Genomic DNA, 24097 nt, shown 5'->3' on the forward strand with positions numbered 1-24097 from the left:
CGCTTGGGAGACTGCCTGTGTTGTGTGTAACCCGCTCTAGCGTCCGCCTCCCCGGTCGCGTGTGCACCAAGCGTTCCACCCAAAAACGGAATTTCAGTCCAGATTAGGCCAAATTCTGCAATATTCCACGTTTTGCAGTTGATTCCATTTTTATTGGTCAATTCCGCGATTCCGTCCGCGATTCCGTGAACGCGGATTTCATATGGCTCTACCTCAAAGGTGACCAGGGTCAAAGCTAGAACAGAGCCCTGGGTCACAGCCGAGATTCTAAAAGCCATCAGTGAGAAATGAGAGCTTCTCTAAATACAGAAAAACTAAAAATTAACAACTCTTTGAGACCTGTAAAAAACTAAGAAATGGAGTAACCAATATGATCAAAAAGGCTGAACTATTTTAACGAAAAAATTTATATAAATAATATATAAATAATCCTCAAAAGTCTTTAAAAACACTCTGTAATTAGAAATCTCAAAAATAATAAAAGTCCAGGTGGTTTTTCTAACGATTTCTATAAGACATTTGTGGACATTTTAGCCCCCTTGTTACTGAAGGCATACGACCACTCATTCCAGACAAAAACACTCCCTGAGACGTGGGGGGATGCTATTATCACAGTAATACACAAAGAACGGAAAGACGCAACACTATGTGGGTCCTACCGTCCAATAAGTTTGCTCAACTGTGATTTAAAGGTGCTCACCACTATTTTAGCCCGGAGGATGAACTCAGTTATAAAAGAAATTATACACCCTGATCAAACAGGATTCATCATAGGCAGATATTCTGGTAATAATATACGAAGGCTCTTGAATGTGATGGCGTTTTCCCAGAAGGGTCAAGACGAAGCAATGGTCTTAGGGCTGGATGCCGAAAAGGCTTTTGACCGGGTTTCATGGGAATTTTTATTTCAAACTTGCCTTATGAGTCAAATTAAAACATTTGGTTATTACTCTGGATACAAAATTAACATAGACAAAACAGAGGCACTGGCTATTGGGGGGAACATTTCTCAACAGGCCAGATCCCTCTTCCCTTTTAAATGGCCAAGCACTGGTATTAAATATTTAGGCATTACCATAACACCCACATTTGACCAATTGTATAAAGCCAACTACACAAGGCTTATCAATAAGATCAGAGAGGACGTGGATAGATGGACTGTTCTGCCTCTTTCCTTGATAGGGAGGGTGGAAATAATCAGAATGAACATACTCCCTAGACTACTGTATCCGTTTCAAATGCTGCCCATCCCAATTGATAACCCCACTTTTAACTTACTAAATCGATTACTCTCAAGATTTATGATAAAAATATGGAGAGAGGTCCAGAAAGAGTTCAGGTTGCCTTCAACATCGGGCCTGACCTCAATCGGTTTCATTGGGGACTTTACACCATCAACTTTGGATGCAGGATTCAGTGGATGGAGGACAAAGGGTCTGAAATTTGTTCACCAATTTATTCACTCCGGCCAGCTTAAATCTTTCGAACAACTCAGAGTGGAGTTTAGCCTTCCTAGTACTGACTTTTTCAGATGTCTCCAATTAAGAATTTGTTTAGAAAACCAGGAAGATTGGGACAAAATTCGACACCCTTCTGCTATAGAACGCTTTATAGCTAATATCCAAATTGATGCTTCAATACAAAAAATTATTTCTAAATTATATCAAAACCTAATATCAATGAACCCCAACGACTCGCTATACATTAAGTTGAAGTGGGAGGCTGAGCTCCAACAGGAGATCTCACAAGAGGAGTGGTTCGATGTTTGTACTGAAGCACATAAGGTGACTAATTCTAATTCCTGGAGAGAATATAAATGGAAGGTCATTAGTAGGTTTTTCAAGACCCCCTTATTGACTGCTAAAGCAGGTACGACTCCCACAAGCGAATGCTGGAGGGGATGTGGTGAACAAATAGGTAACCATACACACATTTTCTGGACATGCCCAAAACTATGTCACTTCTGGGATGATGTATTCAGGGATGTAAAAAAAGTATTCGACATGGACATTCCACAAGATTTCAAAACTGCCATCCTCGGAGTCATACCAGAGGGCATTGAGGAAAGGAAAAGTGTGTATCTTCTTCAAATACTGTTAACTGCTGCCAAGAAAATGATCACAATTAATTGGTTAAAACCCAGTCCCCCAACACATAACCAAGAGGATGACTCATCTGATCAGGTTGCAAGGTGAACAGTTCGATAGAAAGTGGGCTTGTATAGAGCGAATAGGGCTATAAAGGCAATGTATTACTTATTTTCATCTTATTATTTTCATCTCACTCCCCATTTTATGGTCAATTTATTTTTTAAATGGTTTGAACCACACATGTAGTATATTCAGTTTTTTTTTCTGTTAATGTATTTATTTTTGCACCCCTTCCCAAAGCATAGCTGTCTCTTGATGACACGGTACAGACAGGATGTTGGTTGAGAACTAGTTGTAAGGTATATCTGCATATCTGTACTGTCTTGATTTTGTGCTGAATAGAAGGGATATGTGAACGGGAAGAAGGACGCAATCCTAACTGCATGCATTTACATGCTTTTGAGAAAGGTCAGTGATGGAGGATGAAGGGTTGTATTTGTAATGCAGTGATGGTGATACAACCAAAGCTCTGGTATAAGAGAATGTTTGCTACTGCTGTACTACACCCAGAGAAGAGAGGTTGACACATAGTATATTCTGGGTTACCTGTTTATTTATTTATTTTGTTTTGTTGTTGGTTTTTGTGTGTGTCCCCCACGCCCCTTCCCCTTCCCCAAGCATAGCTGTCTCTTAATGATACGGTACAGACATGATGTTGATTGAGAACGTGATGTAAAGTATATCTGCATATCTGTACTGTTTTGATTTTGTGCTGAATAAAAAAATATATGATCAATGAACAAAAAAATAAATAAAAACACTCGGTCACAATAACAGACTCAAGACTAAAACCAGAAATCTCAACCTGAAAATAAATAACATGATCATCTCTGACAAATTGAGTGTGGCAAATTATTTAAACACCTTCTTCACAACTGTTGCTACCACTTTGGTGAACAAACTGCCGATCCACTCTGGCCGATATGGCATACAGCACATCCAGGCCTTTTATAAAGAACTAGGTGTGCGTGAAAATGATTTTAAATTGACTGTAGTAACTACTGAAGAGGTTATGAAAAAGCTCAGTACGGGGGCGGCTAGGTGGTGTAGTGGGCAAGGCGCTCGCCACAAATGCAGGAGACGCTGGGTTCGAGCCCAGCTCTCCGCATTGCTATCAGCTTGGCTGGTCGTTCATACTAACACAATTGGCAGTGTTAGGGGTGGGAAAGCTGATGGGTGGGGATCGGACGTTGTGGACAGCAACTCCTACAGGTCGGTTGGTGCGCCTGCGCAGCAGAATCAGGAAGCGACGGGGGCGGCGTGTCCCTCCCACGCAGACCCCCGCCGCTGAGAGATCGCACTGTGCAGGTGAAAAGATGCAACGGCTGCTTCCTCGAGTACCGGAGGGGACACGTGATGTAAGGCTTCGTCCACATTGCAGCCGGCTTGTGGGAGGCATGGCCTAACAGCGTTCGAGACAGGGGAGGGTAGAATTAGACGATACAAAATTGGGATGGGAGAAAAAAGTAGATAAAAAAAAAAGGAAAAGCTCAGTACGGCGGCTGGGTGGCACAGCGGACATTGCGCTCGTCACCAACGCAAGAGACACTGGGTTCGACTCCGGCTGTCGGCGTTGCCTCCGGCTTGGGCCGGCCGCCATACTAATTCAATTGGCAGAGTTAGCGGGTGGAAGTCGATGGGTGGTAATCTGGACGTTGTGGACAGCGACTCCTACAGGTCGGTTGGGGACGCCTGTGCTCCCACACGTTACACCTCGCCAATGAGAGTCCGCGCTGGCAGGTGAAAAGATGTGACAGGCTGCCTCCTCGTGATGCAATGCTTCTATCCTCCCTACAACCGGCCAGTGGGGGTCATATACGAGCAACGTTTAAGACAGGGGAGGGGAGAATTGGCACAATGGAATTGGGATGGGAGAAAAATAGAAAAAGAGGAGAAAAAGTGGATTAAAAAAAAAGCTCAGTACGCTGCAGCCAACAAAAGCCACAGGCCATGACAATATTCCCACCAGATTTCTTCGAGACTCTGCTTCTATCATAGCTCCCATTGTAGCCCATATCACCAACTTCTCTATCAACCAGGGTCACATCCCGCAAGAACTCAAGCTTGCTAGGGTAACCCCACTATTTAAAAAAGGAAGCAAACTGGATCCAGGTAACTACCGCCCCATTTCTATCCTATAATGCACGATAATATCGGCCGCCAATATAATATCGGCCGATATGGCAGTTTTTTTAACACATCGGTATCGGTCCGATATCAAGGCCGATAGCTGATATATAAATTTCTTTTTCATGTTTTGGCCTTAAATTGTTTAAAAATATCAGTAATTTCTGAAAATAAGTTACAAAAGCTAAAAAATATATGCGTTTTGGAAAATAGCTCTTTATTTGATTATCATAAAAAAGTGTTTTCTATACAGAGATATCGACATCTGTAAATATCGGTATCGGCCAGAACAGCAATATTAATATCGGTTATCGGTATCGGCCACAATTTTCACATCGGTGCATCACTACTATGTTCCATATAAAAGGTAATTGAGAGGCTGGTATATGAGCAGATAGACAACAACTACCTGTCTGAACATAGACTACTGTACCAATTCCAATCAGGTTTCAGAAAACCTCACTCCACTGACACCTGTTTACAGTACCTGACAGATTACATAAAACTAGGGGTGCACGATATTGATTTTTTTACCCCGATACCGATATTTATTGTATTATATATTTTTTTTTAAATGTATATTCCTGTAGTTTGGACCTAACCAGATTTATCATGACATGAGCGTTACTACTATGAACAAAACAAAGCCAAGACAACAGTTTTGACTGATAAAGTGACCATATTTATTTTTCCAAATAAATATAATTTTAATCAGAAAATTCACAATCCGTCAATAACTTATAATACATCCAACCTAACAAGTCACCTGCAACATCACCACCGCTACGATGGTGTGTTAAAAGCCTACGACGACGCTCGAGCAGCTAAAGCTGCTGTGAATCCAAAGCCAGCTACAAAGGAACCCGCGGCGCTTGTACCTATTGACGAGGCGTTTGCTAAATTAAAGAAGTTTGACAGAAATGACCCAAGGGCTCAAGCCGCTAGCTTTTAAGCAGTGCTTGGTGGTGCAAATTAACCTGGCTACTACGGAGCAATAAGTGACTGCGTATTCAACCAAGGGTTACATCACAGTCATGAAAGGGGCTAGATTTGCAGCAGCTTTAGCTGCTCGCGCGTCGTCGTAGGCTTTTAACACAATAACACACCATCGTAGCGGTGGTGATGTTGCAGGTGACTTATTAGGTAGGATGTATTATAAGTTGTTGCCCTTTTCCCTCCTCGACTCGTGGAACTTCTGCATTGCATTTGTTACAAATAGCAAGCAAACTTTTTTCCTCTGAAACTATTCCCACACTACTGACGCCATCTTTGTTTACATCCGTGCTGCTTACGTGGCTACGTCACAGCCAAGAAAGGGAGCGCTGGATTTGTGTAAAACGCCCTCTTCCTAAACCACACGCTATCAGTCGTACCACAGTACTGGCAAAACGGGAGCCTACAGTAAAAACAAACGCCCTTCATCCCAATTCACCCACACGGCATTATTTTTTATCAAAAAATATATTATGGGGGGGCAGGTGGCGCACGGAGATTACGTCCGTCACCAACACCGGGAGACACTAGGATTCGCCTGTTCGAATCCAGCTCCCGGCGTTGCTATCAGCTTGGCTGGCCCCTCACACTGATACAATTGGCCGTATCAGAGGGTGGAAAAGCTGAAGGGTGGGTCCTGGGCGTTGTGGACAGCGACCCCTACAGTTCGGTCGGGGCGCCTGCTCAGCGAGGGCTGGAACTGAGGAGAGATAGTGTGGCCTCCCACACGCTACACTCTCCCCGGTGAGAGCCTGCGCGGCCAGGTTGGCCTGCCCCAGGCTGCACATGCGTCGGAGGAAAGCATGTGACAGTCTCCGGTCTCCCGGACCAACAGTAGGGGAAAGTACGCAACAACCAGGAAGGGTGGGATGGGGAGAGAAAATCGGGAAAAAAGGAGGGGAAGAAAGATAAAAAAAAAATATATATATATATATATATATTATATTATCGGAGCTATCAATAACGTTATCGGGTTTATCGGGATGACGTCATAATTGCTGATATCGGCCTGATAATTATCGGCCCGATAATTATCGTGCATCCCTACATAAAACGTGAGATGGACAAGGGGAACTACTGTGGGATGGTCATGTTGGACCTGCAAAAGGTGTTTGACACGGTCAACCACTCCATCCTACTTGAAAAATCTTGAGCGATAGGCTTTGATAGCAAGTCAGCCAAATGGGTCAGGTCCTACCTGGAGGGAAGAGAACAGGTGGTACCTTGTCCTCGTCCCTTCCAGTGACATGTGGGGTCCCCCAGGGAAGCATTTTGGGGCCTCAACTGTTTTTAATATATATCAATGATATGAAATCAGCATGCGATTGCAACCTGTTCCTGTTTGCTGACGACTCAGCACTCCTGGTCTCTGACAGGGATAAGTCTAAAGTAGAAAATGTCCTGAGCAGTGAAATGAAAAAGATCTGCTCTTGGCTCAGTGACAATAAATTGTCTAGCATCTAGGAAAAACAGAGGCCATACTCTTTGGGTCAAACACCAAACTAAAGAAATCCCAGGGTTTTAAAATTAGAGTAGGTGATAGCATTATTGAGGATAAAGAGGAGGTCACCTATCTGGACTTTATTTTAAACAACAAACTTTCTAACGAAAAAATTGCACAAAAAGTGATTAGCCTACTAAGGTTAATCAAATTTGTTTTCCCTCATTCAATGTCACTTTGACTATGCTTGCACTTCATGGTACAGTAACATATCCAAACAAATCAAGACAAAGCTCCAGACCTCCCAAAATAAATTAGTAAGACTCCTGCACAACCTTCACTTTAGGACTCACCTAACGCCAGCCCACGTATAATATATGACATATATGACACATAATGACATTTTTTGACTAGATATACGGTATATCTAGCCAAAAATGTCATAGATGACTGAAAATCAACATTACTAGTCTATACCAGCACCTGCTAGACTAGAATAGGCTGTTATTAGCCTACTATGTAGCCTAAGCTACTGATTATAAATGCACAACACTGTGCAATATTACACTTACTGTAGACTTCTGTATATTTGTACTGTATTCCTTTTACTGTATATTTAATTCTATCTTATCATTCTCACAACACAACACCCCCTCTAATGCCCCTCTAATGGAACATTCCAGGTGGATGTGCGTTGCGTCACACTCCGTGGCCAATCTGCGCATGTGCATGGGGAAATCGATGCTTAAAAACGGTATTTTTCGCTGCCAATTTAGTTCTGATCGATTAGGAATGTCTCGCGCCGTGTTCAGGAGACTCAGGCGCATACAAGTCTATTCGATCATGTCTCTAGCACCCCCACAGCCGTATCTGCAATCACTTAATGTCAAGGCTCTCATCCACATTCATTCATTTGACCCCCCCGCAATCTCCTCCCCGATTTCAATGTAACGCGGAAGTGTAGTGGTCTATATGCGTGTGTGTCTGTGTGTGAGTGAGTGAGTGAGTGAGTGAGTGTGTGTGTGTTAGTGTTATCACGATACTGGAATTTCGAACTTCGATACGATACCTTGAAAAGTATCGATATTCGATACCATTTTCGATACCACGGGGAAAAAGGTTCAATCTTAAAATGTAAAAAAAAATTATTTATACATTTTGCTTTTCTTGCTGGTTGATTCTCCTCAGCTTCTCTCTGGTACTATAAGAGAAGATAAATATAACACTTTTAAAACCCTTTGTTTATCTTTAGATCACACATTTAAAAATAACTTCATCTCACTTCAATAATTTTTATTGCAGAACATGGTATTTTCTCAAGCAGACAGATGTAAACACTGTAATCTGTGTTGCATGTACCTGACAAACTGAACTGTTTGTATTACAGTCATATTCCGACTTAACTGAATGCACATGTGTGTGTGTGTGGACTACTGTACTATTACAGGTATTGAAATGAACAATGCAACTTCCTTATACCAAAAATATTAATAAAAAAAAAATTATGAATAATTAAATATCGATATTTCGGTAAATGAGTATTGAAACCGTTTTAAATATTCAGAATCGATATGTATCGATTTTTGATATTTTTGACAACACTAGTGTGTGTGTCAAGTACTGGCGGTCATACCAGTGTTCAGCATGGCTGCTATCGGCACTGTCTACCTCCCAGCAAAATACAATATTCAGAAGGTGTTTTTAGCTGCTACCAGGCAGATAGTACAAGTGTTTTAGCTAGCTACCAGGTAGATAGTATAAGTTTAGCTAACTACCAGGCAGACCGTATAAGTTTAGCTAGTTACCAGGCAGATAGTATAAGTTTAGCTGCTAGTTACCAGGCAGATAGTATAAGTTTAGCTGCTAGCTACCAGGCAGATAGTATAAGCTTAGCTAGCTACTAGGGGTGTAACATTGCATCGATGCATCACAATGCATCGATCTTAAGGTCGAATTGCATCAAATCGAATCGTGGTCAAATTAATATTGAATCGTTGCCTGAAGAATCGTAATCGAATCGTTGTGGGGTCAAATATTTACACCCCTATTATTGACCTTTATTACATGGCGTTTTAACATTCGCCAAAATGCTTGATTGTGATTGGTCAATAGCGCTCGGTTGCCCCTAACAGCGGTCAATTATTTCTCGATAATTCACAGCTGCTACGGGCAACGCGCAATAATGGCCGCTGTTAGGGGCAACAGAGCGCTATTGACCAATCACAATCAAGCATTTTGATCGCAGTCACGAAAGCTAAGCTTTACCATTATGCACAGCTGCACTACATCAGGTGCAATCAAGTCCACACACCTGCCACCGGCGATGAGAGAGGAGCAACAGAACAACTGTGTCTGCATTTGATCTCGTCTCGTCGATGGTGTAAAATGAATTACGTATATTGTTAGTAAGTTAGCCCTGTAATAAGCGGGATAATGTATAGCTATACTCGGTCATTGTCGCAAAATAATTGACCTTCACTGCGTTTAGAACACCTCGCCGAATGACCTCGTAGCCATACATTATCCCTTACATAGTTCATTCATGCTGAGTGAATCAGTTCCACCAGCCACATTTGTGTATACATTTTTTTTGGGGGAATTAACTGATCGAAAATGTATCTAATCGAATCTTGGTCAAATGAAGAGATTTCATGATGCATTGAATCATCATTAGCTAGCTACCAGACAGATAGTATAAGTTTAGCTAGCTACTAGGTAGATAGTATACGTTTAGCAAGCTACCAGGCAGATAGGCTATACGTTTAGCTAGATACCAGGCATATAGTATTTAAGTTTAGCTAGCTACTAGGGGTGGGCGATACCACAAAATCTGGATTCGATCCGATACCAAGTATTTCAGGGTCAGTATCACCGATACTGATACCTTTAAAAATTTAAAGAGTCTTATGTACTTCATGTAGTGGAGAGCTGCATGACATTATTTTGGAGTTCAATGCATCATAAATAGACTAAATATGAATAAATTTTTCTGATTAAAGACAGGACAGTTTTTTTTTTTTATCTACTTTTTTCTCCCGCTTTCTATTTTTCTCCCATCCCAATTTCGTATCGTCCAATTCTACCCTCCCCTGTCTCGAACGCTGTTAGGCCATGCCTCCCACAAGCCGGCTGCAATGTGGACGAAGCCTTACATCACGTGTCCCCTCCGGTACTCGAGGAAGCAGCCGTTGCATCTTTTCACCTGCACAGCGCAATCTCTCAGCGGCGGGGGTCTGCGTGGGAGGGACAGCGCCCCCGTCGCTTCCTGATTCTGCTGCGCAGGCGCACCAACCGACCTGTAGGAGTCGCTGTCCACAACGTCCGATCCCCACCCATCAGCTTTCCCTCCCCTAACACTGCCAATTGTGTTAGTATGAACGACCAGCCAAGCTGATAGCAATGCAGAGAGCTGGGCTCGAACCCAGCGTCTCCTGCATTGGTGGCAAGCGCCTTGCCCACTACACCACCTAGCCGCCAAGACAGGACAGTTTTTATAGACAAATAAAAGTTTTCTTTTTGCAAATATAAAGTGCAAACATGAATTTAAATCAATATACAACGTGGCAAGTGCACACTGCAGGAGAACAAAATGTTTTATAACTTTCATGACTTGTGCATTAACAGAAACGTGCATATAAAAGTCGCCCTTTCAAGGTTTAAACTTTTGCTGTGTCGCAGAATCCAAGGTTTTAAAATATTGTGTCCAGGACGGTGCTGACAGCGAGACCATAAAAGCCTTCGATACCTTTGAAGCGACATTGGCATTGCACTGACAGCTCAGCAGCTAGCGTGCTACCTTTGCGCTCATAAGCTCATGCAGTTGCTCTCAGAAGTAGTGACACAAGGGGAATCACTTTTGAAACTGAAACATGTTTTTCAGTTGATATCTCTCTTCAAAGGGTCTCAAGGCATCAATGGAGAGACTGATCTTGGCCCAATCCTCCTCACTTAAGCACAGTGAGCTCTTTCCAAGAAGACAGAGGACTGTTGTAACAGATTCCTTCTGCTCACATAGTCTCTCAAACATATAGAACACAGAGTGCCACCTTCCTCGACTGGATTCTTCAGCTGATTTAGCAGTTATTTCAGCCTCTCTGCTGCTCTTGTGCTGTGGTGAAAGAAGGACACTATAGCACTGCATGTGTGCTGGATGTCAAGTACATCAGGAAGTGCCTTAATGGAGTCTTTTACCACTAGGTTTAATGTGTGTGCAAAACATGGATAATGCTCTGCGCACTGCAGCAACCATATTGGCACCATTATCAGTGACTGCAGCCTGAACTTTGTCAGTTATGCCCCATTCATTATTCTTTTAAACGCTGAGCAAATGTTGTCAGCAGCGTGTTTCAAAACGACACGTTTCTAGGACATAGGCCTATGTTTGCATTTGAAAGTTCTCCTCAATAACATGACAGGAGACAGTTAAATACGCCTCTGTGACTCTTGATGTCCACATGTCTGTTGTGAGTACAACACTGTTTGCATCATCCAGACACTTCTCCACTTTTGAGTGGCATTCTTCATACATTGCTGGTAATTTCCCTTCCATTAAAGTTGTCCTACGTAAGCTGGACTGTTAAAAAAAGCCCAGTCTCTGCTTTTTCATTTGAGGAAACTTAGATCCTTCGACATCCGCAGGTCACTTCTCTATGTGTTCTATCAAGGTATCCTGGCTAGTGTCCTGTTTAATGCTGTTCTCTTGTTTCTGACAAAAACCGTATAAATAAAATCATTAAAAAGGCTAGCTCAGTGATTGGCCTTCCTCCTGATTCCCTGGAGATCATCATAGCCGAGCAAACCAGAACTAAACTGAACACCATTTTATCTTTTGAAGGCCACCCAGTTTTCAGTATTTTCGATGCTCTGCGAAGCTCATTTAGTAATAGATTGTTGATGCCACAATACTCTACTGAGCGATTGAGAAGGTCCTTTGTTCCTGCTGCGGTTAAATTTTTTAACGAACACCAATAGCACTGTGTTGAGAGGCTCTCCTATTGTGTTGTGTATCCTGTATTGTATCATGTAACTGTTTCTTTCATGTTTGTATATTTGTATTCGCTCTGGTGGCAAACCATGTTCCCCTCAGGGATTAAGAAATAAACCATGCCATACCATACCAATCTTGTAGCATGGATCAAGTGTCTTCACAAAATTCTTAAAACCCTCATCTTTAACCACAGAGAGAGGCTGCAGGTCCTTTACAATCATTTCTGCAGAGATTTATCCAGAGATCTTTTGGAGTCACCTAGAATTAAATAACTAAATAATTAAAGATGTTCTCCTTATTTCTGATGCATATTTGTGACACCTTTTGTTTTCATAGTAGGTTACTATTGTTTATTGTCTAATATATTGACTTTAAATTGTTTTACTTTACTTATTTCTTATCTTAAAATCTGGCTCTTCTTTTTGCCTTTGTTTTATTGATAGTGTGATTTTAATCATTGATTGTTTTTAATGTTGCAGATTTTGTGTGGATCCCAGGAAGACTAGCCTAATGTATTTTTTGAATGTTGAATTTTGCATCAGTCTGCAAAGGTAACAGCTAATGATTGACAAATTACAGTTTGAAAATATAACATTGACCAATGCTGAAGATCAGATTTGATTAATTCCACTACTATATACTGTATACCTGGATATTCCTTGCCTCTCCGAAAGGACTCAGCCAGGGAACTCTGTCTCACTGGGGCTCTGCCTCTGTCTGCTGCATTTCCCACTTCCTCCTTTCTTTTCTCTTGCATTGTTTTCTCTGTCGTGGCTTTTTATGTGCTTGCACACAGTTCGCTAAGTTTTCATTAACACTTTGAGCGCCACTCACGGCTAATCTCGGGTTTACGATAGTGACCTTGAAAGCCACGTCACGGCTTTTCTCGGATTTTTTTTAAATTTATTTCTTTTAGCGATCTGAAATCATATTGCATCACCCGAGCCTACCGTTGGAAATCCAGGGGCCGCCGGCGATCAGATGTGAAAAAAGCGCCCCCTATCGTCTCCCAGATGGTAAATCACCCTTTTGGAATGGACTCAATGAAAATGGATGGGGGAAAAAAAATATTCCAGTCCACATTTTCCAGTCCACTGATGCAGCCGGAGTTACCAGAGTTAATTCTGGAGCCTCTGAGCCGCGGCGAGCATGGGTTATACTGTACACACGTTGGATCAATATAGTTATCGATTTTTTCGAATGGTGATCAGGAATTGGAATATACCATTTGGATACCATCTGATGTCAGGTAAGGAATCTATGTTATCAGTGTTAGGATAATCAGACTCGTTTTCACAGAGATATAAGCTTTTTTGTGATATGTGCTCTAGCTGTTTCACTGTAAAATCCATGAGGAAATGAAAGCAGCTATTATCAGCGTGCGGCTTGAACGTGCGTGCGTGCACGTATACTATTGATCATCTAGCGTTTATTTGAAAACGATTCATAAATAGGCCGACAAATATCAACGTTCTGGAATATTCCAGTAAAAGGCGATTATCATAGAATAGGTTGTTTTTCACCTGAAAACGGGTGCTTTTCAAAATGCTCTCAAACGGAAATGAAGCGATAAAAAACCAATCTGCCTTGACAACACTGACTGAAAAACGATTCTTTGATAAGCGACGGGCAGATTAGACACATAGCCATAATTTAAAACATAGATTAGGCGATATTAACATTAACATTGACGCCGATGGTGGCATTCAAGGGACTAAATGTGAATTAACCCACGGCACTCAAAGTGTTAACAGTTGTGAAATAGCTCCACACAACGCTCCTCTTTCTCTCAGCCATCATGCACGTGTGTGTCGCACCCGCTGGCTGCTGTCTGACTGCGTCTCATGTCTTGTGCCGTTCAGGCAGGGTGCGCGCTGTGCCTGCGTGAGCCTCGAGGAGGACAGCGGTGGAGAGAAGAAAAGAGTGCATATACTTGTGTTTGTCTGCATAGTTTTTGATGAAATTTAATGAGAAAACATAACATAAAAGTATCTATCCAATTGGCTCTAATATCGATATTTAGAAACGTGATGTAATATTGGAGGTATCGATATTGGGATCGATCTGCCCACCCCTAGCCTACTAGCTACCAAGCAGATAGTATAAGTTTAGCTAGTATTTGTTTAGCTAGCTACCAGGCAGCTAGTATGTTTAGCTAGCTACCAGGCAGATAGTATACGTTTAGCTAGCTACCAGGCAGATAGTATACGTTTAGCTAGCTACCAGGCAGATAGTATACGTTTAGATAGCTACCAGGCAGATAGTATATGTTTAGCTAGCTACCAGGCAGATAGTATACGTTTAGCTAGCTACCAGGCAGATAGTATACGTTTAGCTAGCTACCAGGCAGATAGTATAAGTCTAGCTAGCTACCAGGCAGATAGTATAGACCACCGCAACACTTCCGGGATTCTGAAATCAGGGGAGAGATAGCGGGGGGAGCAAATTAATGAATGTGGATGAGAGCCTTGATGTAAGTGGTTGCAGCTACGGCTGTGGGGGTGCTGGAGACATGATCCAATAGATTTGTATACGCCTGAGTCTCCTGAACACGGAGCAACCAATCCCAAGTCCCAATTTTTTTTTTTTTTTTTTTTTTTTTTACACAAAAAATATATATCAGAATGTGATATATATCAGAATATCACAGTACTATGTTGTGTTTACAATCATTTGAAAGTCACAAAAGTCACGCACAAACACATACAGATGAAGCCGGGAAAAGTCCTGGAACCACTGTTTAGGGACCGTTTGGCCGTCGTTAACGGTAACAATGACCAGCGGGGGCGCTCTCATACAGCTGGTGACAACGGCCCGACGCGCCGGCTTTTTGTTCATTCATTGGAGGAGCTCCGCGCCTGACAAAGCTCGAGTTACATTCAGTTCGATTACAGCTGGTGACTTCATTCATAGGATGCTACAACGTCCTATGTCTACAGACTGCATGAATGAATGTTGCTGAATTAAAGAATGAATAAGTTAAACGTGTCAATTCAGCAGTCAAAGTGTATATATTAAAACGTGTCAAATCTAACTTCATTAGACGGCCGACGTACGACTCTCTTGTCCATTCATTTCATCAGAAGAAAGCGTTAGTGTAATGCTTCTTGGTAACAATAAGTTTGTGTACGCAATGTTGCTGAATAAAATAATTAAACCGTTAAGACCTGTCGAATTAGCAGTCAATGTGTATATTTTGTGTAGGTTGCTAGTGGAGGTTCATATAAGGGATATATAATGGATATTTTTTTGTCTAGTACCGTGGTCTAGTGGTTAATGCCCATTCCTTTCAAGCCGACGCCCGGGGTTTGGATCCCAGCGTCTCTAATATATATATTTTTTTTTTATTTATAAAATGAAATTGCCCGCAACGATGTGCATAATACAATAGTAATAATATATAATAAGAATCCAACCAATAGAGCGACATTGTGCAATAAACAAGTAAACAAAGTAGGGCATATCGGTAGGGCATGAGTTATTCTGAGTCAACTTCTTGTCTGTTGTTGCTACGCAACTTCACTTGACTTGAAAAGACTTGATACCTCCCCCCATGCCCAACTATTAAAAATTAACGTTATTAAATGTATATATATATATTAATTCATTTTGCGCGAATCCACACTTCATTTCCCAGATCCACTTTGAAACAACCAATCACGTTGCGCGATAGCACGAGCGATCCACAGTCAGGAAGTAATGTTACAGCTGAGTTCACTCATTCAGAACGGCGAAATGTGCCACTATATATATCAACAACAATCATTCACAAATAATAGACCGGAACAGGAATGGAAAGGAAACGTCAGTGACGTCACATACTGGATTTACTACATCGCCCTCTGTAGAACACAAATGAGCAAGGGCGCACATAATAATAATATATTTAACACCCCCACTCGAACTTAGCTTATTGTGGTACAAAACAAAAATATATATATATATATTCTCCCTCTTTGGCCTGCAATACAAAATAAACAACAACAACAAAAAAAACATATTGGCACATCCATGCTTTTCTTTCACTCTAACTAAGTGCCAAACAAATACTGAGCAAACTTCTTCAGTTGTAGCTTAGTGGCTGGTTTTGTCATCACATCAGCAATCATGTTGTCAGTAGGACAATATTATTCACAGTTTCTCTTATGAAGTGATATTTTATATCAATATGTTTACATCTTTGCCTGTTTACAGGATTCCTGGCTAGTGCAATAGCTCCTTGGTTATCATCATAAACCTTGGTTTGTGCATACTGACATCCATCAATACCCTTGAGTAGCTGTTGCAAATACATACACTCCTGTATGGCTGATGCTAAGGCCATGTATCCTGCCTCGTAGGTAGAAAGTGCAACTGTTGGTTGTCTTCTACTCTTCCATGAAATGAGAGCTTCTCTCACTTAGACTGGCACAGTACCCTGTGGTACTACGTCTGTCTACAACGTCTGATGCCCAGTCAGCATCACTGTGGACTATTAGGCCTAGTTCACCTGTATCATTATTTTTAAAACATAAGCCACGGTCTGTTGTACCCTTAAGATACCTGAACACATGTTTTACAGTGTTCCAATGCTCTTCACTTGGTTCAGAAAGATGCTGGGAAAGTTTACTGACTACAAAACTTAAATCTGGTCTAGTGCATGTAGCCAAATAGATCAAACTTCCCACTGCCTCTATACATCCTCGGGTCTCCAAATTTTTCTGCATTTTCTGTGTATTCTGTGTACGTTTTGATTCACATGGGGTCTCTCTGGACCTACACTCTTGCATTCCAAATCTGGAGAGGATTTTGTTCACATACCTCTGTTGTGACATTGTGACTTGACCCTCTGACTGGTTAAAATCTATCCCTAGAAAATGTTTTAATTTTCCCAGATCCTTCATTTTAAACCTCTCAGCAAGCATAATTTTGACACCTTTCACAACCTCCTCATTGTTACCAGCAATGATTAAATCATCAACAAATACAATTAGAATCACTTTTTCATTTTGTTTTTCCCTTGTGTATTGGCAGTTATCAGCAGGATTTTGTTCAAAACCATTCTCAGTGAGATATGCATGTAACAGAGCATTCCAGTTTCTGCCTGACTGCTTTAGACCGTATAGGGATTTCTGTAATTTGCATACTAGCTTTTCTCCTGTTTCTGACTCTATCTCATAACCATAATTCTAATTTTTTACTTCTTCTTCCATCAAAATGTATGTTACTTTTCTACCAATCTGTATTAGAGAGTCTCATCAGATATGGTATTACAGCTTGGTTTGGTAACCTGTTTGTACAATTAAAGTCCAAACTGGTCCGTCTGATGCAGACCGCATGGAAGATCATAGGGGTGAAAGGTCACCCATCCCTGCAGTCTATGTATGAACAGGCTACTCTAAGGCAAGCCAATAGAATAGTCTCGAAAACAAGAGATCTAATGTACATTAAACTTGAAAATAGTCTGTCTCGTCTCTCCCTCCATCCCAACAGGGGGGTAGAGTGACTAGCCTGTGTAGGTGTGACATTGAATTGGCAACCCCCACACACACCATTGAAATGCTAATTGTTGGGGGACCCTGATGTAAACAAGACGAAAGTATTTCTCAGGTCTGCACCCCCTTAACAATTGTATGTATTGAGCTGGACTGTACTGTACCCATTCTGCAATCTGTTAAAATTTGATTTTACATTTACATTTAGTCATCTACCTATTGAAGCGTTGAGAGAAAAAGACAGCCAAGATTGTACTTTAAACTAAATTACTTTTATTTGCCTGTATTCTAATTACATGCAATGCTTTGGTCCAACAAAGTAGAACTGTAATATGTACTTTCTCAGTCAGTGCTAAGTTCACATCAAAACAAAAGTAGAACTGTAATGTGGACTCTCATATTATTAACATTGACAAACATATTTACAATTAGCATTTTATAAAGTAGAACTGTAATGTGTACTTTCTCAGTCAGTGCTAAGTGCAGTCATCTTATGCAGCATCACTTTTCACATCAAAACAAAAGTAGAACTGTAATGTGGACCTTCTCCTATTAATTAACATTGCCAAACATATTTACAATTAGCATTTTATAAAGTAGAACTGTAATATGTACTTTCTCAGTCAGTGCTAAATGCAGTCCTCTTATGCAGCATCACTTTTCACATCAAAACAAAAGTAGAACTGTAATGTGGACTGTATCACAGGTCAATCACAAATGTCTCTCTAATCCTTGAAAACAATGCTGTTTACATAGCATTTAACATAGCATTAGTTGGGTTTTTTTATTATCCTTTGGCGGAATTATAGGTCAACGTGTAACTTTAATATTTCCGTTGGTGTACTATACTACTGCCGTCCGTCACTGGACCATGCGTTAGACTGTGGCTCGGAACCTTCAATAGTAGATGATCGCAATGTTTATACTTTGTATATAAGGAGGAGGACCTTGAAATCAATTCTAAATGTTACCGATGATTACTGATGTAAACAGGGGGATCCTGATGTAAACAAGACGAAAGTCTTTCTCTGGTTTGCATCCCCTTAACAATTGTATGTATAATTGTATGTAATTGACAAGGGTGATAAATAGCTGATCTATGGGTGAGATTATGGTGCTCCTTGTCTTCTCTGTGTGCAAGAAAGAAAACAAGTGCTGAAGCACTGGCCAGGTAACACCTGTCATCATCTTGCATTTGGTGTCGTTGCTGTCCACAGATGAAGCGGTCAAGGAGCTTGACTCGACCTTGGTTCTCTGTTGGTCACCATCCTCCTCGGCTGCATCCCTCTCCTTTTTTCACGCCGCTCATGGCGACTGATGTTTGTTGACGTAGATGGTGTAGACTGTGATGTTGAAGGGAATACAGATGGTATGTAGTCTGGGTGTGTTTGGTCATTGACCTTTGCTCCTGAATGAATGAATGAAAACGTTATTAACAGATTGCAGAATGGGTACAATACAGTACGGCTCAATACACACAATTGTTAAGGGGATGCAGACCAGAGAAAGACTTTCGTCTTGTTTACATCAGGGTCCCCCATGCGAGTTCTCTCTCTCTCTCTTGGATCAAATAACAAACTCAGCAAGGCCAACGGCTTCTCTGTTACAGTGGGTGACAATATTGTCACAAGGAAAGATGAAATTACCTACCTGGGTTCCATCCTAGAGGCAAATCTTTCCTGTGACAAAATGGCAACCAATGTAATAAAAAAAAGTCAACCAACGAACAAGATTCTTGTACCGGATCTCCTCTCTGGTAAACAAGAATACCCTGAAGACTCTGGCAGGAGCACTCATTCAAGGGTACTACGACTATGCTTGCACCTCATGGTACCAAAGCACCTCAAAAGTGCTAAAAACTAAATTACAAACATCACAAAACAAACTGGTCAGACTACTGCTTGACCTTACTCCTAGAACCCACCTCACCCCTGCCCACTTTGACTACCTAGGATGGCTTAGAGTAGACGACAGAGTACAGCAACTTGCAATGGGCCTGGTCTACAAGACACTGTACACTACACCACTAAGATACCCATGTACATGTCGAAATACTTCCCAAAGGTCAGTGAATACCACGACCACAACACCAGAGGGAGTTCCACAAATCATGTTCAACCCAGATTCGGCTCAAACAAGGGACTAAACACGTTTCGCAATTATTAAAATGATAATACTTTTATTAATATTAATTAGGCTACTGCTGGCCATTCATCAAGCGAGACATTGCTGATTGTTTATGTATTTTATAAGACAAGACTACAGCAGCCGTGTATCTTGGATGTAATGATTGATTGATTGATTGATTGATTGATTGATTGATTGAAAGAAAATTAACAGATTGCAGAATGGGTACAATACAGTACAGCTCAATAAACACAATTGTTAAAGGGATGCAGACCAGAGAAAGACTTTCGTCTTGTTTACATCAGGGTCCCCCATTTTCAATTCATCATAACATGACATACAGATACAGTACTGCTACATCTATACATTTATGACATACCAGATTTACAAATACAGTACTGTTTGTGATACAAAAAGAGTCTAAAAAAGAGAGTATATGATAACGTTATATACTCTCATATATAACATTGATTTAACTGTAGCTATACTGTAGCAAGCCAAGTTACTATGGGGGACCCTGATGTAAACAAGACGAACGTCTTTCTCTGGTCTGCATCCCCTTAACAATTGTGTATATTGAGCTGTACTGTATTGTACCCATTCTGCAATCTGTTAAATAAAGTTTTCATTCATTCGTTCATTCACTTACCGATCTTTGTGCAGCTTAGTTCAAGTGTCGAACGAAGTTGGACGTTGCATCTTCATCTGTGATCCTCGAACCGCACGTTTTGCATACTGCGATTCGTTTTTTGTTTATCACCGCATAGTTTTTATAACGAAACGCAACAATCCTGGGTAGCATTTTACATTTCGCCGTTCTGAATGAGTGAACTCAGCTGTAACATTACTTACTGACTGTGGATCGCTCGTGCTATCGCGCAACGTGATTGGTTGTTTCAAAACAAAGTGGGTCTGGGAAATGAAGTGAAGTTGACTCAGAATAACTCATGTACAAATACCGATATGCCCTACTTTGTTTACTTGTTTATTGCACAATGTCGCTCTATTGGTTGGATTCTTATTATATATTATTACTATTGTATTATGCACATCGTTGCGGGCAATTTCATTTTATAAATAATAAAAAAAATATATATATTATACAGGCTGGGATTCGAACCCCGGGCGTCAGCTTGAAAGGAATGGGCATAAACCACTAGACCACGGTACTAGACAAAATATATCAATTATAAAGAGAGCCCACCTGGCACCTCCACTAGCTATCTACACAAAATATACACATTGACTGCTAATTCGACAGGTCTTAACGGTTTAATTATTTTATTCAGCAACATTGCGTACACAAACTTATTGTTACCAAGAAGCATTACACTAACGCTTTCTTTTGATGAAATGAATGGACAAGAGAGCCGTACGTCGGCCATCTAATGAAGTTAGATTTGACACGTTTTAATATATACACTTTGACTGCTGAATTGACACGTTTAACTTATTCATTCTTTAATTCAGCAACATTGCTTTAGACATATGGTATGGTATTTATTTTAGACAACAAAACATACAGATCGTTATACAGTATACTGTGTAGGACGTTGTAGCGTACGTCTAATGACTTTGCGCCTCCTGGCGGCATAAAATAGAACAGCAGCCTGGGTTCCTAATTCATTTCAACGACGTGATATAACCGTGCGCACGTCGCGGCAAAGCGCCCAGGAATACTAAAAGCTTCATCTGTAGACACAACACAGTCGAGTCGAGGTGAGGAGGGGTCACAGACATACATTATCAGGAAATGAATCAATCATGCAAAAAAGAGAAAGAGAGACTCACTCACACTCACCCGTCTTATTTCATAATACAAAGTTTCCGAATGGACGTTTGGATTAAACCAAGTGTATGGAGTGATGCTGAACTTTCCCAGCAGAACACAAGTTACTTAACGTTACACAGGTATGTTACGCACGTTAAGCTATGCACACTTAGCTTGCTAACGTTAAGATAACAGGAGCCGTCTGCCAAGAAAGAGGTTGTTTCAACAAATGTATTCACAAAATGTATTACCATCCAAATGTTATTGAAGACTCCTGTGACCAGTAAGTACACTGTAGGTACTACTACTTTTCCTAATTATTTTTGACTGCAGCAATATGCGCATATGTTCTACGTTATATGTGTAAATGTGCGCTATGTGCCTAAAGTCAAGACTCGGCAGTACTGAACCGGAAAAATTATTTAGGAGCACATGATGTGACAGTTCGATTACCTAAATGTTAACTGCTATTGGGACAGCTTCGGGGACAGCTCTAGTGTCTAGGAACACACTGTGGGGTCTTGGGACAAACTGTGAATCTAGAGACTAGGGCTGGGCGATTAATCGATTTTATCGATTAATTCGAATGAATGATTTTGGACATTTTTCAAAAAAGTTAGATTTGCACTTTATTAATCCCAATAGGGAAATTCATTCTTGTTTGATGATCAAGAGGCAGCTTTTATTTGTTTTAAGTGAAGTTTGGTGAAAAAGCAAGTTATTGCACTATTAATCCCAATAGGGACATTCATCTTTGTTTGACCAACCTTTTATATATATATAATATATTTTTTTTTAAAGTGAAAATTGGTGAAAGTTAGGTTTGCACTTCAATCCCAATTAAATTCATCTTGGTTTGTTGTGTCAAATAAAAACAAAGTTTATTTGAATGATTTCCTAAATGAGATTTAATTTTTAGGCCACATTGCCCAGCACTACTAGAGACAAACTATCTCTGGACACACACACACACACACACACACACACACACACACACACACACACACACACACACACACAGACACAGACACACACACACACACAGACACACACACACACACACACACACACACACACACACACACACACACACACACACACACACACACACACACACACACTCCTCTCACTTCTTAAGAGTTTAACCAAACTGACAGCTAATGCTCACTGGTGTTACACTGATAGGCTGCAATAGCCATTTCCTTTGTGTGGTGTGTGTGTGCATAGACCACTGCACTTCCGCGTTACATTGAGCTCATGGAGGAGAGAGCGGGTGGAGAAAATGAATGAATGTGGATGAGAGCCTTGAATGACATTAAGTGGTTGTAGCTACGGCTGTGGTGGTGCTGGCATCCAATATACTTTTATACGCCTGAGTCTCCTGAACATGGAGCGACCAATCCCAAGTCGATCGACACTTTCTCGGCCGAGCTATAGTCGCTTTTTGGCACCTACTCCCGAATTATGCATGCGCAGATTGATTAACCTAGACTCCGTGGGCAAACTGCGCATGCGTAGTTCGGGAGTAGCTGCGGAAAAGTGACTATAGCTTGGCGGAGAAAGTACCGATCGACTTGGAATTGGTCGCTCTGTGTTCAGGAGACTCAGGCGTATAAAAGTCTATTGGATCATGTCTCCAGCACCACCACAGCCGTAGCTACAACCACTTAACACATTGAGTGCCAACGACGAGATTAGTCATGTTAACCCTTTCTCTGCCACGCTTATATCCATCAATGTTTGATCACTGCCAGCTCTATTTGTCTATGGAGATGTTCACCTACTTTGCAGGGCTATAACTTTTTAAATTGTATTGCTAAATTGACATTACTATGGCCCATTCAACATCGATTAGCTATTGTTCAGGGTGTAGGATCGTTTTACTTTTTCATTCACACATTCATATAAAAATACTGTCTAGAGTATAAATATGTTTTTATCGTTTTCTGCAGTAATTCCTAGAACGTGAGATATAGCCATTTATGCATATATATTACATCATCAAATGCAGTTTGCTAGCGATTGACGTCAGATTAAAAATTTCAATTGTACAAGGTCCTAAACGTCATGACTCATTATCTGATGTTGACCAGAGGGGGGGGGGGGGTCGTTTATAATTCCGTGGCCAACGTCAAATCATTTATGTAGTATGGGTGATATATAGATCAGAGCAGTTTATATAGAAAATGGTAAAGAAAAACGCTGAAACTCACCCCAGTCTCCTCTTACCGTTGGGTGATGAGAGTGGAGCAAAAAGTTCGCTATTATGGGATGTTGATCTAGATGAACCATTTCCGGGTTCTATAATAATATATACGTCCAAATAACGTTGTTTATTGAGTTATGGCAACCGATCGATTATCCAGTGTGTCAAGATGGAGTCCTGCGAACGACAGCGAGTGGCCGGACGAAATATGGGTGAGCTCCACTTCCGGCCGCTCACTTCCGGTTTTGGCAACTCGCCGATCGGCCACCAGGCGGCGGTCTTGAACCGTTGGAGAGTTGAGAGGAGATCTACAGCAGTGGTTCTCAACTGGTCTAGCCTCGGGACCCAACATTTTCCTTAGTCATTAAGTCGCGACCCACATTTTTTAACCACTATGATTTATTTCAATTTTCTTTTTTGCAGTAATACGCAATTTTTCATGCACTGTTAAAAACATGAAATAAACACAAAAACTATGGCTAAAAACCCAATGAAATAAAATAATAATAAATAATATGCTTCTTAGCAGATTTCTTAGCTTAACATAACAGACCTAAGTTTGGGGGAACTAATGGGATAACTGGGGTTGCAACAAAAGTGCAACTAGGGCTAAAAACCCAATGAAATAAAATAATAATAATAATAATAATAATATATAATAATAATAATAATAATAATAATAATAATAATAATAATAATAATAATAATAATAATAATAATAATAATAATAATAATAAATAATTATGCTTCTTAGCAGACTTCTTAGCTTAACATAACAGACCTAAGTTTGGGGGAACTAATGGGATAACTGGGTTGCAACA

This window comes from Notolepis coatsorum, assembly GCF_963971535.1.
Source record: "Notolepis coatsorum genome assembly, chromosome: 10".
In the NCBI taxonomy this organism is placed as follows: domain Eukaryota; kingdom Metazoa; phylum Chordata; class Actinopteri; order Aulopiformes; family Paralepididae; genus Notolepis; species Notolepis coatsorum.